This window comes from Aedes albopictus, chromosome 3 (genome assembly GCF_035046485.1).
Source record: "Aedes albopictus strain Foshan chromosome 3, AalbF5, whole genome shotgun sequence".
In the NCBI taxonomy this organism is placed as follows: Eukaryota; Metazoa; Arthropoda; class Insecta; order Diptera; family Culicidae; genus Aedes; species Aedes albopictus.
This window is the reverse complement of record NC_085138.1, coordinates 355626877-355646094: the sequence shown is the minus strand read 5'-3', so window position 1 is coordinate 355646094 and position 19218 is coordinate 355626877. Positions and strand designations below refer to the sequence as shown.

The following is a 19218-nucleotide window of genomic DNA, read 5'->3' as shown; positions in this document are numbered from 1 at the left end:
AGCTCAATTTTCAGGAAAACTCAAAAACTGTTCTACTTAAAAATTGTTGAAGCACGATCTTGATATCAGAACATAATTATACATCAACAATTTTGTTCGTTGATACAAGTTCATGAATTCGTTTTTTTTTGTAAACTAGTGTTATCGATAGTTTACATTTTTTGCTCCCATCTAATAAGACATTGACAGAGGTAAGTGGAAATATCTAAAATGACTAGGTATTTTCCGTCTGTTGTAACGGGAATCAGCGCCTATGACGGGAATACCAAAATTAAATTTCTCATCGATGCTCAGGATCTCAGGGAGTTTCAAGGGAGTACTGATGGGTCTTAAGGACGTTTCAGGGGGTCCCAAAAGATTTCATGAGAGTTCCAGAGGATCTCAGTTTCAGGGGATCGGGGGTTTCAGGGGATTCCATGGGCCTGCAGGAGGATACCAGTAGGTCTCAGGAACGTTTCAAAGTAGTTAAGTTTCGTGTAACGTAATATTTGAATGAATTAGCCAAATCCCAGAAAGCAATCAACGCATGCGTCGTTTTCACAATCCCGATTTGACTGCATGCAGTTATAGTCAGTCTATGTAAGGATAAACTATACCAATCGTTGTCTTCTCACCTCCCGGCATCTTTCCTTTCGTTAAAATTAGATCCAACACACAAAGATCCAAGACTCACATCTGTTAGCATCACTTATCGCTTTCAGTCGTCGTCGTCGTCGTGAAACCATTTTTGACACCCTCGTGTTCAACAGTGTTTTGTCTGTTGTCACTCCTCCTCATCCTGCTACTGTCTGTGGCTGCTTCGCCTTGATGTTAGGTACTAGTAATGGGACGCAGAGCGCAACCCAATAACCGAAATCCTTAAACCAGTTCCATCCTAATCGGCGTCGTCATCCGAGCGGATCGGCCTAAGAAATTTGTACCCGCATGTTCGGTTTGATGGTGATCCTGCTGCTGCTGCCCGACCGAGTTCCACCACCGAGAACTCCGGAGACTCTGCTTTCGACTCGTTTCAGCGATAGAGGGACCACTACCTACACCAAGCGATACAGATCTAAATTGTTTAATCCGAAACGCGATACAAGCTCCGTCCGGCACTGTGGGACGACTTTGTAGAAATAGGTGGTCAACATTACTTCCATGTGAAATAAGGTCAAACTTAATATTATTACTACTTCAAAATCCAAGCATGTATAGCTGAGGCCAATTCCATGTGAACTCAAAGAGACGGACCTATACCCATATAATTTTGGTCACCTGAATCCGCACAGTCACGTCGCCTGCAAGCAGTGTTGCCACATTTTTATCTGTACCGGAGGCTCAAAATTCTTTTTTATCTGTACCAGACATTCGAAAAATCTGTACCCAAAATCTGTACCAAATTTGTACCACGTTTGAATTAAAATCGCTTGAAATACACAAAAAGAGCATTACATTCAGGTAAAACTATAAAAACACTTCATTTGAGTATGATGTTACCAATTTCTGAACTTTAAAAACAAAAATATCAGTATTAAAAATGTTTTAAAATTGAATTTTAATGATTTTTTCTCAAATTCAAAAAATCTGTACCATTCTGTACTTTTTGCTGAAAATCTGTAATCTGTACCGTACAGAATCTGTACCAAAAAGTTGAAAAAAATCTGTACTTTTACAGAATAATCTGTACCTGTGGCAACACTGCCTGCAAGTCACCACCGGCTGGCGATAAAGAGCCTCTAACTTTTGTGTCTTCTCTTTGGCACATCGTTCATTAACGCGACCCATATGCTGCTGCTGGCTGACTGTTGTGTCCCGACTCCTCGCGATTCGATATTGATCGGCCAAAAAGGGTACCCACGCCCGGTCAGCCGGCATCCAGCCAGCAGCAGCACCCAGAAACAAAACCCCGCCAAGAGGCGTCCAAATTAATTGAGTTCCGATGATATGCATCTCTTTTGTCCCGGCGGCCAGCAACGGCCAGGCGAGCGAATCCAGAGGGTATGAATTTCATAATACGTACGGCTAATTTCGGCCTCGGGTTTCGGGGTGCCCGAGTTTACACAGTCATCTCACATCATTTGGTCGCTGCCGCCACTGCCAGGGTCGATAAGGATCATCGACGGGCCGGGACGGATCACGACTGAAATGACGACGAACGATGACGATGGCGACCGACCGACGACGGCTTGGTCCAGATCAGTAGGTAGGTGATGCTGGGAAAGTGTTGAACGAATCGGGTGCGTTCATCGATTGGCCGTATTTGTATTGGGCACGTGGCCCTGGTGCAGATGAGAAAGGGTTGGCGGTTACCACCATCGCTCCAGATGGACGGCATCGGATGATAAATGGATGTCGGAACTTGACGATTAATTGGAGTATTTATTTCAAGATGTAAGGTCACTTTCAGTCGATCTTGGGATGTGGAATTTGAAACTTGAGATTAACGTGTAGATTATGGAACTTTGATGAGTCGCCGGAATTGTACAATGTAGGAAACCATCAAATATACCACAAGGCAAGAATTGGTAGAGTGCCTAACTCAGCTTATTTTTTGTGAAAAAAAAAAACAAGATATAGAAAAAACAAATCTTCTTAGAATTCTGACAAAATTCTCCATAGAATCCTGAAACGGTTCTGCACAGAATTCCGAAATAATTTTTTCAAAGATTCCTTATACCTCAAATCCTGTGAGAATTTCTGAGAGGATACTAAACAGAATCCAGAAAGAATTCTCAACAGGATCCTGAGGGGGGATTCTTAACAAAGTCCTGAGAGCATTCTCAACGAAATCTCTAGAGGATTATCGACAGTATCCTGATAGGATTCTCAACAGAATACTGAGAGGAAATCTCTGGAGAATTCTCGTAAGAGGATTTCCAACAGAATCCCGAGAAGATTTCAAGAAGAGTCCTGAGAGGATTCTCAACAGAATACTGAGAAAATTCACAACAGTTTCCTAAGAGGATTCACTACAAATTCCTGGAAGGATTCTCGACAGAATCCTGAAAGGATTCTCAACAGAATCCTGAAAGGATTCTCGACAGAATCCTGAAAGGATTCTCGACAGAATCCTGAAAGGAATCTCGACAGAATCCTGAAAGGATTCTCGGCAGAATCCTGAAAGGATTCTCGACAGAATCCTGAAAGGATTCTCGACAGAATCCTGAAAGGATTCTCGACAGAATCCTGAAAGGATTCTCAACAGAATCCTGAAAGGATTCTCAACAGAATCCTGAAAGGATTCTCGACAGAATCCTGAAAGGATTCTCAACAGAATCCTGAAAGGATTCTCAACAGAATCCTGAAAGGATTCTCAACAGAATCCTGAAAGGATTCTCAACAGAATCCTGAAAGGATTCTCAACAGAATCCTGAAAGGATTCTCAACAGAATCCTGAAAGGATTCTCAACAGAATCCTGAAAGGATTCTCAACAGAATCCTGAAAGGATTCTCAACAGAATCCTGAAAGGATTCTCAACAGAATCCTGAAAGGATTCTCAACAGAATCCTGAAAGGATTCTCAACAGAATCCTGAAAGGATTCTCAACAGAATCCTGAAAGGATTCTCAACAGAATCCTGAAAGGATTCTCAACAGAATCCTGAAAGGATTCTCAACAGAATCCTGAAAGGATTCTCAACAGAATCCTGAAAGGATTCTCAACAGAATCCTGAAAGGATTCTCAACAGAATCCTGAAAGGATTCTCAACAGAATCCTGAAAGGATTCTCAACAGAATCCTGAAAGGATTCTCAACAGAATCCTGAAAGGATTCTCAACAGAATCCTGAAAGGATTCTCAACAGAATCCTGAAAGGATTCTCAACAGAATCCTGAAAGGATTCTCAACAGAATCCTGAAAGGATTCTCAACAGAATCCTGAAAGGATTCTCAACAGAATCCTGAAAGGATTCTCAACAGAATCCTGAAAGGATTCTCAACAGAATCCTGAAAGGATTCTCAACAGAATCCTGAAAGGATTCTCAACAGAATCCTGAAAGGATTCTCAACAGAATCCTGAAAGGATTCTCAACAGAATCCTGAAAGGATTCTCAACAGAATCCTGAAAGGATTCTCAACAGAATCCTGAAAGGATTCTCAACAGAATCCTGAAAGGATTCTCAACAGAATCCTGAAAGGATTCTCAACAGAATCCTGAAAGGATTCTCAACAGAATCCTGAAAGGATTCTCAACAGAATCCTGAAAGGATTCTCAACAGAATCCTGAAAGGATTCTCAACAGAATCCTGAAAGGATTCTCAACAGAATCCTGAAAGGATTCTCAACAGAATCCTGAAAGGATTCTCAACAGAATCCTGAAAGGATTCTCAACAGAATCCTGAAAGGATTCTCAACAGAATCCTGAAAGGATTCTCAACAGAATCCTGAAAGGATTCTCAACAGAATCCTGAAAGGATTCTCAACAGAATCCTGAAAGGATTCTCAACAGAATCCTGAAAGGATTCTCAACAGAATCCTGAAAGGATTCTCAACAGAATCCTGAAAGGATTCTCAACAGAATCCTGAAAGGATTCTCAACAGAATCCTGAAAGGATTCTCAACAGAATCCTGAAAGGATTCTCAACAGAATCCTGAAAGGATTCTCAACAGAATCCTGAAAGGATTCTCAACAGAATCCTGAAAGGATTCTCAACAGAATCCTGAAAGGATTCTCAACAGAATCCTGAAAGGATTCTCAACAGAATCCTGAAAGGATTCTCAACAGAATCCTGAAAGGATTCTCAACAGAATCCTGAAAGGATTCTCAACAGAATCCTGAAAGGATTCTCAACAGAATCCTGAAAGGATTCTCAACAGAATCCTGAAAGGATTCTCAACAGAATCCTGAAAGGATTCTCAACAGAATCCTGAAAGGATTCTCAACAGAATCCTGAAAGGATTCTCAACAGAATCCTGAAAGGATTCTCAACAGAATCCTGAAAGGATTCTCAACAGAATCCTGAAAGGATTCTCAACAGAATCCTGAAAGGATTCTCAACAGAATCCTGAAAGGATTCTCAACAGAATCCTGAAAGGATTCTCAACAGAATCCTGAAAGGATTCTCAACAGAATCCTGAAAGGATTCTCAACAGAATCCTGAAAGGATTCTCAACAGAATCCTGAAAGGATTCTCAACAGAATCCTGAAAGGATTCTCAACAGAATCCTGAAAGGATTCTCAACAGAATCCTGAAAGGATTCTCAACAGAATCCTGAAAGGATTCTCAACAGAATCCTGAAAGGATTCTCAACAGAATCCTGAAAGGATTCTCAACAGAATCCTGAAAGGATTCTCAACAGAATCCTGAAAGGATTCTCAACAGAATCCTGAAAGGATTCTCAACAGAATCCTGAAAGGATTCTCAACAGAATCCTGAAAGGATTCTCAACAGAATCCTGAAAGGATTCTCAACAGAATCCTGAAAGGATTCTCAACAGAATCCTGAAAGGATTCTCAACAGAATCCTGAAAGGATTCTCAACAGAATCCTGAAAGGATTCTCAACAGAATCCTGAAAGGATTCTCAACAGAATCCTGAAAGGATTCTCAACAGAATCCTGAAAGGATTCTCAACAGAATCCTGAAAGGATTCTCAACAGAATCCTGAAAGGATTCTCAACAGAATCCTGAAAGGATTCTCAACAGAATCCTGAAAGGATTCTCAACAGAATCCTGAAAGGATTCTCAACAGAATCCTGAAAGGATTCTCAACAGAATCCTGAAAGGATTCTCAACAGAATCCTGAAAGGATTCTCAACAGAATCCTGAAAGGATTCTCAACAGAATCCTGAAAGGATTCTCAACAGAATCCTGAAAGGATTCTCAACAGAATCCTGGAAGGATTCTCAACAGAATCCTGAAAGGATTCTCAACAGAATCCTGAAAGGATTCTCAACAGAATCCTGAAAGGATTCTCAACAGAATCCTGAAAGGATTCTCAACAGAATCCTGAAAGGATTCTCAACAGAATCCTGAAAGGATTCTCAACAGAATCCTGAAAGGATTCTCAACAGAATCCTGAAAGGATTCTCAACAGAATCCTGAAAGGATTCTCAACAGAATCCTGAAAGGATTCTCAACAGAATCCTGAAAGGATTCTCAACAGAATCCTGAAAGGATTCTCAACAGAATCCTGAAAGGATTCTCAACAGAATCCCGAGAGGATTCTCAACAGAATCCTGAGAGGATTCTCAACTGAAGTCTGAGAGGATTCGCAAGAGAATCGTGATAGGATACTCAACAGAATCCAACTGAATCCTGAAACGATTCTCAACAGAATCCTGAGAGGATTCTCAGGAGACTCCTGAGAGGATTCTCAACAGAATCTTGAGAGGATTCCTAACAGAAAACTGAAAGAATTCTCAACAGAATACTAAAAGGATTCCCAACAGAATCTTGAGTGGATTCTCAACAGAATTCTGAGAGGATTTTCAACAGAATCCTGATAGGATACTCAACAGAATTCTGAAAAGATTCGCAAGAGAATCTTGATAGGATGCTCAACAGAATCCTGAGAGGATTTTCTACTGAATCCTGAGAAGATTCTCAACAGAATTCTGAGGGATTCTCAGGAGACTCTTGAGAGGATTCTCAGCAGAATCCAGAGAGGAGTCTCAACAGAATCTTGAGAGGATTCCTAACAGAATCCTGAAAGAATTCTCAATAGAACCCAGAGAGGATTCTCAACAAAATCCTAAGAGGATTCCCAACAGAATCCTGAGAAGATTTCGAACAGATTTTTGAGATGATTCTAAACAGAATCCTGAGAGGCTTCTCAACAGAATCCTGAGAAGATTCTCAACAGAATCCTGATAGGATACTCAACAGAATCCTGAGAGGATTTTCAACTGAATCCTGAGAAGATTCTCAATAGAATCCTGAGAGGATTCTCAGGAAACTCCTGAGAGGATTCTCAGCAGAATCCAGAGAGGAGTCTCAACAGAATCTTGAGAGGATTTCAAACAGAAACCTGAAAGAATTCTCAACAGATTCCTGAGAGGATTCTCAACAGAATATTGTGAGGATTCTCAACATAATACTGTGAGGATTCTCAACAGAATCCTGAGAGACTTCTCAATAGAATCCCGAGAGGATTTTCAACAACAGGCTGACATCCTCTTTCACACCCTGATGATCTCTTCGCATAGCTATCGGGAGCACGACATTTCACTCACCTTGACTTATCAGACGCCTATCCTCCCCTAATTCTGCAAAGTGCCGAAAGCGACATTGATAATTTTGGTACATTTTTGGTTATTATGCATCTAACTCTTGGCCGCGTTTTCATTTGTGTAGCAAAATATGACAAAATTTAGAACGTCGCTTACGTCACTTTGCTTACTGTGGACCTGAAGATATAGGGAACTGCACGCCGCGGTTGCTAGGGAAAATTCTTTTAAGTCCTTGACGTTTCGTGGCCTTGTTGTTTACGATTTGGACTTAGAAAAATTTTGCTGGTTTTACTGAGGTGCACCCAGGTGGGCAGGGTGGCTTTGATTGAAATTATCAACGCGTGGTTCGTGGGTGGCGGAATGCGCGCGTTCGGGCTCCTACTTGCAAGATTATGAAACCTGACTTGACTACAGTTATGAAGTTCAGCAATTTGTAAGGCATGATTAGCTGATGTCAGGATGAATCATTGACCACATGGTCACCACTGGCCACTCCGGGAACTTCCGGGATGACCCGAAACAACCTGGAGAACCGGTGATAGGGGTCAATTACGTTTATTTAGCAAAACATGATGAAAAACACCACGGCTCTTTTTTTATGATTTTTCGTCAATTCACTTGTGACTGCATAGCAATACTGGCCATGGTTCCCATGTGCCACTTTCGAAACTTCCGGGATGCCCTGAAGAACCGACATTAGAGGATAATCATATTCTAACAGAAAAATGTGTCATGCGACGGATCTTCCTTCATGAATTTTCATAGATATGTTTGAGGTTGTATCGATGCTAGACATGGCCCCCATTATTGGCCACTTCTGGAACATCCAGGTACCCCGACGGAAACGACAACAAAAGCTAATTACGATCATACAACAAAACATGTAATGTGACCATCATGATTTTTAATTCCTATGTATGTGGTCGTATCAAAAGTGGCCACACTCTTGGTTGACCATTTCTGAAACTTTATGGGGCGCCCTGAGGAAACCGATGGCCAGAATCAATTTGGTTCATTCAGCGACGGAATTTCTTGAGAAACGTCCGTCTGGGAATTCCTCCGGGTTCTCCTCCTCCAATTCCTCCAGGAGTTTCTCTAAGAGTTCATCCTAAATTGTTTCCTTAAGTAAGTATGAGAATTTCTTCCAAAACTTCTCCGGGAATTTCTTCTGTAATTCCGCACAAAGTCCTTCCTGGAACTCCTCTGGGAGTTTCTTCTTAAGTTCCTCTGGAATTCCCCCCGGCAGTCCCTTTTAAATTACACCAGGAGTTTCACGTAGAATTTCACTGTGAGTTTGTCATAATTTCCCCCGAGAGTTTATGCTGAAATTCTTCCACAGGCAGTTTCTCATGAAATTCCTCCGGGAATTTCCCTAGGAATTCCTACGGAAGATGCTTGTAGAATTTCTTTAGTTCATTCTAGAATATCTCTGGAAGTTCCTTCTGAAATTCCTCCGAGAGTTCATCCTGGAATTTTTCCGGGAGTTCACTCTGAAGTTCACGCGGAAACTCCAACGGTAGTTCGACCTAGAATTTATCTGTGAGTTCGCCATAGTATTCCTTCAGAGTACCATCCGGGAGTTTCCTCCTAGAATTCCTCTTGAAATTCCTCATGGAACTTCCTGGATCCCAAAAATGCTTCAGGAGTTTATCACAGAATTGCTCGGATGTTCCTCTTGAAAAACGTCCGGGAGTTCCTTCAGGAAATCTTCCGGAAGTTCCTCTGGAAGTTCGTCCGGTAATTTCTCCTACAGTTGTTTCTGGAATTCTTTCTGGAAATTCTTCTGGAATCCTTCTAGGAGTATCTCTGGAGTTAATCTGAGAATTCCTCCCAAAATTCCTCCTTTCTTACCGAAATTTCTCTCAAGGGTCACTTTGAAACACCTTCTGAAATTCCCACAGGAGTTGCTCGTGAAATTTCTCATTAAATTTCACAGGGGACTCTACTTTTATTTCTTAGGGGGGTTTGCCTTAGAATATCTCTAGGAGTTTCTCCTAAAACTCTGGGACTTCCTATTGAAATTCCTTCTGGAGTTCCTCCTCCTCTGAGAGTTCACGCTGGAGTCCCTACGAGAGTTCATCCTGAAATCCTCCGGGAGTAAGTCATAGTATTACTTCGGATTCTCCACTTGAATACTCTCCACGAGTATCCTCCTGGTACCTCTATGAGAGTTCCTCGTAGATCCTGGAATTCCTCTATGAGTTCGTTATATTATGTCTTCGGATGTTCCTCTTGAATACCCTCCTGGAATTCCTTCGAGAGTTCCTCATGAAATGTTACCAGGAGTCCCTTCTGAAATTTCTCTAGGAATTCCTTCTGGCAGATCCTCCTGGAAATCATCAGATAGTTCCTCCTAGAATTCTTGCGGAAATCCTTTCGGTAGTTCCTCCTGAAACCACTTCGTGAGTTCATCCTAGAATTTCACAGGGAGTTTCTCATGATATTCCTGCGAGAGTTTATGCTGGAATTTCTTCGGGAGTTCCTTCTTGAGTTTCTTAGGTTATCCTTTTGAAATTCCTTCAGGATTTCCTCGAGGAATTCCTGCGGGAGCTGCTCGTGGAATTTCTCCTAGAAAGTCAACGGAAGTTTCTCCTGAAATTCCCACGGGAGTTTGACCTGGAATTTCCGTAGAAGTTCCCCTGGGATTTCCTCCCAAAATTCCTATGGCGATTTCTCCTAGAATTCCTTCGGTAGTCCTTCCTGTAATACCATCGAGAGTTCGTAAGAGTATTTCTTCAAATGTTCCTCTGATTGTTCGGATCCTGGTGGCCGCTCTAGCTACACCAAAGTTAAGGAACTTCTGGGAGATTCCCTGGTCTTGTTCCTGGAGAAATCCCTATCAAAAGTCGTTAAAAATAATTTGTGGCGCTAGTGATTTCTGACAGATGCTGTGCCAGTTATTTTTCCAGAAGCTCCACCATGTATCATTCCATGAGTTTCGTAAAGGATTGTGCGTAGTGTCTCACCAGGGATTTTTCTGAAGATTCACTAGTAATTTATCTTGAATTCCACCACTGACTGCTCCAGAAGTTCAGCTAGAAGTTCTTCCAGAAATTTCTCCAACACTGCCGTAATTCTGCAAAGTGACGTAAGCGACATTGATAGTTTTGGCCCATATTTTGGTTATTATGCATAAAACTCTTGCTCATCCTTTAAGTTTCTTTCCATAGATGATAGATTACGACTAGATCTTGCATTCTAACACAGCAAGCATACCACAGTGTTATTTTCACACCAGATATTATATATAATATACCAAAAAATATCGACATTTTGAATGGCGCTTACGTCACTTTGCAGAATTACGGCAGAACAGTTCCGGAGGGTATTCTTCGTGGTGTTTATCAGGGATTTTTCCTGGAAATCCATCAGGGGTTGCTCTTAGAGTGCTGCTTCATTCCCCCAACAGCGGGGGTAAAAAAAAGAGTACTGCAGGTGATTACTGCTGCAATTCCTCTCAAAATTTCTTTAGAAGTTCCGCCATACAGGAACTCCGCTAAGAAATTCATACAGGAACTCCGCTAAGGACTCCTCTAAAATTTACGCAAATTATTGCTCTTGAATTCCATCTGGTTTTTTTTTAAAGAGATTCATCTAGGAGTTCCGCAAGGGCAATGCACTGCAGCTGGATTATCTCTGCCAGATATTTATTCAACAATTCCAACAGAGATTTCCTCAATATATTAGTCAGAGATTCCTCAAACATTTTGCCAGACGTTTCTCAAGAAATTCCGTTGAGGATGCCTTCAAACATTTTGAAAGGGATTCCTCCAGGAATTACGCCAGGGAATCCTCCGGAAGTTCCATCAGGCATTTCAAAGGAATGAAGGAATTTCAAAAGGATAACCTAAGAAACTCAAGAAGGAACTCCCGAAGAAATTCCAGCATAACCTCTCGCAGGAATATCATGAGAAACTCCCTGTGAAATTCTAGGATGAACTCACGAAGTAGTTTCAGGAGGAACTACCGAAAGGATTTCCGCAGGAATTCTAGGAGGAACTATCTGATGATTTCCAGGAGGATCTGCCAGAAGGAATTCCTAGAGAAATTTCAGAAGGGACTCCTGGTAACATTTCATGAGGAACTCTCGAAGGAATTCCAGGAGGGTATTCAAGAGGAACATCCGAAGACATAATATAACGAACTCATAGAGGAATTCCAGGATCTACGAGGAACTCTCATAGAGGTACCAGGAGGATACTCGTGGAGAGTATTCAAGTGGAGAATCCGAAGTAATACTATGACTTACTCCCGGAGGATTTCAGGATGAACTCTCGTAGGGACTCCAGCGTGAACTCTCAGAGGAGGAGGAACTCCAGAAGGAATTTCAATAGGAAGTCCCAGAGTTTTAGGAGAAACTCCTAGAGATATTCTAAGGCAAACCCCCCTAAGAAATAAAAGTAGAGTCCCCTGTGAAATTTAATGAGAAATTTCACGAGCAACTCCTGTGGGAATTTCAGAAGGTGTTTCAAAGTGACCCTTCAGAGAAATTTCGGTAAGAAAGGAGGAATTTTGGGAGGAATTCTCAGATTAACTCCAGAGATACTCCTAGAAGGATTTCAGAAGAATTTCCAGAAAGAATTCCAGAAACAACTGTAGGAGAAATTACCGGACGAACTTCCAGAGGAACTTCCGGAAGATTTCCTGAAGGAACTCCCGGACGTTTTTCAAGAGGAACATCCGAGCAATTCTGTGATAAACTCCTGAAGCATTTTTGGGATCCAGGGAGTTCCATGAGGAATTTCAAGAGGAATTCTAGGAGGAAACTCCCGGATGGTACTCTGAAGGAATACTATGGCGAACTCACAGATAAATTCTAGGTCGAACTACCGTTGGAGTTTCCGCGTGAACTTCAGAGTGAACTCCCGGAAGAATTCCAGGATGAACTCTCGGAGGAATTTCAGAAGGAACTTCCAGAGATATTCTAGAATGAACTAAAGAAATTCTACAAGCATCTTCCGTAGGAATTCCTAGGGAAATTCCCGGAGGAATTTCATGAGAAACTGCCTGTGGAAGAATTTCAGCATAAACTCTCGGGGGAAATTATGACAAACTCACAGTGAAATTCTACGTGAAACTCCTGGTGTAATTTAAAAGGGACTGCCGGGGGGAATTCCAGAGGAACTTAAGAAGAAACTCCCAGAGGAGTTCCAGGAAGGACTTTGTGCGGAATTACAGAAGAAATTCCCGGAGAAGTTTTGGAAGAAATTCTCATACTTACTTAAGGAAACAATTTAGGATGAACTCTTAGAGAAACTCCTGGAGGAATTGGAGGAGGAGAACCCGGAGGAATTCCCAGACGGACGTTTCTCAAGAAATTCCGTCGCTGAATGAACCAAATTGATTCTGGCCATCGGTTTCCTCAGGGCGCCCCATAAAGTTTCAGAAATGGTCAACCAAGAGTGTGGCCACTTTTGATACGACCACATACATAGGAATTAAAAATCATGATGGTCACATTACATGTTTTGTTGTATGATCGTAATTAGCTTTTGTTGTCGTTTCCGTCGGGGTACCTGGATGTTCCAGAAGTGGCCAATAATGGGGGCCATGTCTAGCATCGATACAACCTCAAACATATCTATGAAAATTCATGAAGGAAGATCCGTCGCATGACACATTTTTCTGTTAGAATATGATTATCCTCTAATGTCGGTTCTTCAGGGCATCCCGGAAGTTTCGAAAGTGGCACATGGGAACCATGGCCAGTATTGCTATGCAGTCACAAGTGAATTGACGAAAAATCATAAAAAAAGAGCCGTGGTGTTTTTCATCATGTTTTGCTAAATAAACGTAATTGACCCCTATCACCGGTTCTCCAGGTTGTTTCGGGTCATCCCGGAAGTTCCCGGAGTGGCCAGTGGTGACCATGTGGTCAATGATTCATCCTGACATCAGCTAATCATGCCTTACAAATTGCTGAACTTCATAACTGTAGTCAAGTCAGGTTTCATAATCTTGCAAGTAGGAGCCCGAACGCGCGCATTCCGCCACCCACGAACCACGCGTTGATAATTTCAATCAAAGCCACCCTGCCCACCTGGGTGCACCTCAGTAAAACCAGCAAAATTTTTCTAAGTCCAAATCGTAAACAACAAGGCCACGAAACGTCAAGGACTTAAAAGAATTTTCCCTAGCAACCGCGGCGTGCAGTTCCCTATAGTTTATGCCGAGTACCACAACAACAAGACAATCATGGATTCCTAGAAGGATTGTAGAGGAAAAGTATCTGCCAACTTGGATCACAGGAGAAGCTGATATAATCACATACATATCAGTTGCATCACCGGTTGCGTTTGGATGCTGAAGAATCATCTGCTAACTAATCCATTCAGTTACCAAGGCAAACAGTCTTAGAAAAGCATACAGATTTTGCTGGGTTTGAAGAAGATGTTCCCCATCACTCCATCGCTCCATCACAAGTTCTCGACGAGCCTAATGATGAAGTCGATCAAGAGGTCCAGCCAATTCAAAGATATAACAGCCTGTGAACCCCGATCCAGAGCAACCATTCCGTTTCATAGAGCTACCTACCAGCTTGGTTGGCCCCGTACGACATCTTCTAAAGGGAGATGTAGCAGAATAGTAGGCTATGCTTAGGTGGCACTTTGAAGAAGAAGACATTTTTCATTATTCGTTTTTAGGTCTCCAAAAAAGAAACACTTAAATAAACTCTATCAATCTCTATCAAACACTTAAATAAACTCAGTCAATCTATATTATTCGGGAGTCTCTCATTAGATTCCTTCTATGGATTTCTCCAAGATTCTGTCCAGAATTTCTCCGGGCATTTCGCTAGCAATTTCTTCAGAGACCTCTTCCAGATTCCTTTAAGGATATATCCCGATTTTTTATCAGCAATTCCTTCATTGGTTCATCCCGGAATTTCTTTGAAGATTTCTTCCGGGATTTACATATTATTCCCGGTACCGCATGACGGATTTCTCCGGGGTTCTTGGGTTTTCTCTCGGGATGACTTCAGGAATTCCAACCATGATCCCTTCAGAAATTTCTCCCGGGATTGTTTTGTTGATTCTTTCCTGGTTTTCTTAGAGATTTTTTGCTAGTATTTCTTCGGAAATCCTCGCCAGATTCTTTTAGTTATCACATTAAGGATTCTTTCTAAGTTTTCTTCCGGTAGTTCTAAGATTCCTTCTACGACTTCTTCATTGATTCTAAATTGTAGAAAAAGTTACAGACATACAATTCGAAAAAATATAAGGACCACTTCCAGATTGTTATTACCAAAAGACATACACTGAAGTTTTTTTTTACGACGGTAATGGTCCCGCGTAAAAAAAACCGCGTAAAAAAAAACCGCGTTATTTCAAGACCCGTCGTAAAAAAAAACCGCGTTATTTCAAGACCCGTCGTAAAAAAAACCGCGTTATTTCAAAAAACGTCGTAAAAAAAGTCAAGTCACGTTAGATGTGGTGCTGACTATTTTACGCGTGTTTTTGAAAAAACGCGGATTTTTTTACGACGGTTTTTGAAATAACGCGGTTTTTTTTACGACGGGTCTTGAAATAACGCGGTTTTTTTTAGGACGGACCGCGTAAAAAAAACCGCGTAAAAAAAAACCGCGTAAAAAAAAACCGCGTAAAAAAAAACTTCAGTGTATATGAATCGACACGGATTACCTCTAGGAATTTCTACCAAGTTTCTCTCAATGGAAATAAATGTTCGTTATTGAGCTTTTATTGATCTCTCCAGGATTCCAAAAAGGAATTTTTAAGGGGTTACAAAACTTCAGTTAATTATTAGATGTTGAGGATGAGGATCTACATGGATGTTGTTTTGAAACTATATCTCCATTTTTTTCGTGTATATTCAATTGAAACTTGGCTGTTGAGAACAAGTTTATATTGAAATACAAATTGTGAGACATCTTGGGCGTTAACGGGTTAAGCTCAATACTTCCATTCACATCCATCCAGTTTTAAACAAATAACATAAGCACTATTTGTTTTGTTTTACGACTTTACGAGTAAAACACGCGGTTGAAGATGTACTACCGCGCTTATTCATAAACTCAGTTTAAAATATGAAAAATCACGTAAAAATCTCATCGCTACCCGATGAATCATGTTCCAAGTTTCACGGGAATATTCTCACGAGCGAGCGTGAGGTGGTCGAGAGGTAGCGGCAGTATTACGATGAGCATCTCAATGGCGACGTTGCAAGTACCGAAGGTGGCGTGGTAACAGATCTAGGAGTATGTGCACAGGACGAAAGACTTCCGGCCCCTGATCTTCACGAGATTGAGGAGGAGGTTGGCCGGTTAAAAAACAACAAAGCCGCTGGAGCAGATCAACTACCAAGCGAGCTTCTAAATTACGGTGGAGATGCACTGGTGAGAGCACTAAACTGGGTCATTACCAAGATTTGGGCAGAGGAAGTATTACCGGAGGAATGGATGGAAGGTATCGTGTGTCCCATCTACAAAAAGGGCGACAAGTTGGATTGCGGGAACTACCGCGCGATCACACTACTGAGCGCTGCCTACAAGTTACTCTCTCAAATTTTATGCCGCCGTCTATCACCGATTGCAAGAGAGTTCGTGGGGCAATATCAGGCTGGATTTATGGGTGAACGTGCTACAACGGACCAGATGTTTGCCATCCGCCAGGTGTTGCAGAAATGCCGCGAATACAACGTGCCCACACATCACTTGTTCATCGATTTCAAATCGGCGTATCATACAATCGATCGAGAACAGCTATGGCAGATTATGCACGAATACGGATCCCCGTATAAACTGATACGATTGATCAAGGCGACGATGGATCGAGTGATGTGCGTAGTTCGAGTATCAGGGACACTCTCGAGTCCCTTCGAATCTCGCAGAGGGTTACGGCAAGGTGATGGTCTTTCGTGCTTGCTGTTCAACATTGCTTTAGAGGGTGTAATAAGGAGAGCGGGGATAAACACGAGTGGGACGATCTTCAAGAAGTCCGTTCAGCTGCTTGGTTTCGCCGATGATATTGATATTATTGTTCGTAAATTTGAGACGATGGCGGAAACGTACATTCGACTAAAGAGTGAAGCAAGGCGAATCGGATTAGTCATTAACATGATCGCAAAGGGCTCCAGGGAGGAATCACCGCGCCCGCCACCCCGAATTTATATCGACGGTGATGCCTGATCGGTAAGGTAAGTATTGTTTGAGTTCTACTCTATCAAAGATTTTATTTTGTTGCCAGATTGGCCTAGAAAACAAACTGTAAACTGCCTACAAAAATGAGATTCATTATAACGAAGAAGAAAAACAAATTATTTTTTTCAGAAAGACCAGCTGACAAGCCCATATAGACCCAAAACTAATGTTTTCTTTTGACGCTTCCAGCTAATACCGTTCCCTGTGCACACACGGCTCCGTTTATCTTCACTTCCTTCACCCACTTTATTTCTATGTGTAGTTTACACATTGTCGTTTTCCCGAAAAACTGCATCACTGACTGACGGTCTCAGTCTGATGCTGTTGCTCCTGCTAAGTTCAAGCTGCAAGTATCGTGTGTGAGTAAATAAACCGAAGAACACACACAGATTTCGTCGGGCCTCCTCCGAACCTCCGCTTCTTCCTCTTCGAACGCGCACAGTCTTTTCATCTCTGTAAAAACAGAAAATCGATCAGCTTTTTCCTATGTTTTCGCTTGGGTGCAGTTTCAGATCAGCCAGCCAGCCAGCGTTTTCTAGGATGAAATGTGCGTGAAATTACATATTTTTACAGCGTTTTTCCTTCCCCTCCTCGCTTTCTGCGGGGTGATAAGAAGTGTTGTAGCTAGTTACTCTAGTTCGTATCACCCCTCGAGCGATGTGTAAGTTGTCGGCGGCGTCTTCCGAGCTGTTGTTAGTCGAACAAAGTAGGCCGCGGGTTATTTGCCGGTGCGGTACCGCTCCAATGATCGTGTCAACAAAGTGTGCGAGCAATCAACCGAATATAGGGCTGAACAAGCAGCAGAAGACGAAAGAAAGCCTAGTGATTGTGTTTTTGCTTTCTGGTTCAACAGTGGTGCCATCTATGAGCTAGGTATCATTATTTGTACCCGGCGGATTCGTGAACCGAACAAAAAAAATTACTCACGAGTTTTTATTCGCGATCAATTGAGTAAGTGTCTATCATTGTGGTTTTAATTGCAAATCAAGTGATAATCCATCACGAACTAATGCTTTGTACTTCATTTGGTTCTGAACAGCAAAACTACCAGTCAAGTACGATCCGTAGATGCAATCATCGTTCTTTGCTCATCACTTTCAATCTACGGACCTTCAGTCGAGAAATCTGCCATCACTGCGCTGAAGGCTTCGTCTAGCGTTCCCTCAGCTGTTATCAACAGTAAGTCGCGGATCGGCAACTTCTGCGTTGATATCGAAACTGAGTAAACACAAAACGTGCTAATGAACAACACCTGTGTGCAGAAATCAGCACCCGAACAGCGCAGACAAATTGCTGTACGCCGGTTTGTTGACGTATCAATTTTCCGGTTGAAACCCGCGTGAAATCCCCCCGGTCCAAAGCGTCTCAAATGACCAAATCGAAACCCATCTCGAACAGCCGGAGCGAAATAACAATGCGATAATTTCTGATTTGAAAAGCAGCCACACAGGTATCATTAGCACTCACCAATTTTCGAGTTTACGTCGTTGCCGTCGTCTTCTTCGCCGTGGTTCGGTCGGCTTGAATCAAACGCACGCCATGTGTGTATGTGAATCACCGGGTAACTTGATGAGCGAATGAGAAGCAAAAAAACTGCTCTTGATGATGACAACCGCAGTGACCCAGTCAACACCGTCACGCACCAATCACTCCCGTGAGTAACTTCCTAAGCAGGCGCTGGCTCGCGTTCAACTCCCGTCCCTGTCTGCCGACCACGCTTGAATTATCCTCCAATTAGTGGAATTTCATCCGCCTAATTTCTATTTTGACAATTAAATCGTTCTCACTTCACGTGTGGCGGCAGTTCGCCGTTCGCACAAAATTGCCTCTAATTTTTCATTCACTTAAAAATAACATCACACATCAGGCCTTACGCGCTCACTTCGCTGATACTTGGACATTTGCTGCCACTCGCCGTTTAACACATTGCCGATTTCTTCTTCTTCAGCTTCGTCGATTCACCCGCGAGTAAGACCATGCGAGCTTATTATGGTGAGCCCGTTTCACGTACACTTTATGTGTGCACCTAATTATTGTTGCCTTTTCACTTTCTCTTGCTTCTCGTCTTCTTTGCCCAACGAAACGACCGATCGCAGAGCTGCACTGCACGCACTGAAGTGTGCTCTTCTTCGATTCTCTTTTCACGTTCTTTCTTCGTCGTGTCAACCAACCAGCACGATCGCACTTCTCCACCAATTAAATTATTAACTGTGTATCATCAATAATTCTATTAATATCGCTCAGACTACTGGCTCACTCCCTTTCTCCAATCCCAACTCAAAACACCGGAACATCACCAACTCTGCATCCGTTCTGATGCTCACACGTGTGCATTTTCGTTGTTCACAAAAATCGCCTAGCATTAAAACCCAAGCACTAAAATGCAGGTCTTCCTGTTTTGGTTTCCGAAAAATCAACAACCTTCAACAATAACTCCAAGATTCGATTCCGCCGAAAACCGTCCACAATCCGGACCGGGGAACAGCTGACCGCGCGCGACTGTTCTCGAATCGATCTCCACCCTAGTCTCCACCGGTAAATTTTAAAGTGCACCAAGAGTAGAAAAAATCGCGAACCGCTCACGCAAAAAAAAACAAAGCTTCACAACACTATACAGTCCGGTCCAACCGACTGCAACACACACGATACCGCCTAGGTAGATTAGGAACCTGACCGAACGATCCGGGAACGCTTTGTGTCAGGCCTGCCGTCCGTCACACACAGTACTGATTCGACGGAACGACGGCTCGGTGCTTCCATGGCACCATCATAGCATCAGACAGGGCAACGCAACCGTAACCCGACGAGAGAGGGATGCTGAGCTCGCGGCGCGAGCCCGAACCCGAGAGATGCACGCAACCGAGGCCGAGCAAGCAGAAGGTGAGCGAGAGAGTTTCGTCAAGTGTCGCCACG

At 42.5% G+C, this 19218-nt stretch overlaps 1 protein-coding gene across 1 annotated transcript in view; it reads right to left on the bottom strand.

Moving 5' to 3' along the window:
• The window catches only part of LOC109408718 (roundabout homolog 2), a 493067-nt gene extending 473989 nt beyond the window's left edge, over nt 1-19078 (bottom strand). Inside the window, exon 1 of the mRNA XM_062855310.1 lies at nt 17773-19078. The gene's annotated coding sequence lies outside the window, so the exon portion shown is untranslated. The remainder of the gene's footprint in view (nt 1-17772) is intronic.
• Between the last annotated feature and the right edge of the window lie 140 nt (nt 19079-19218).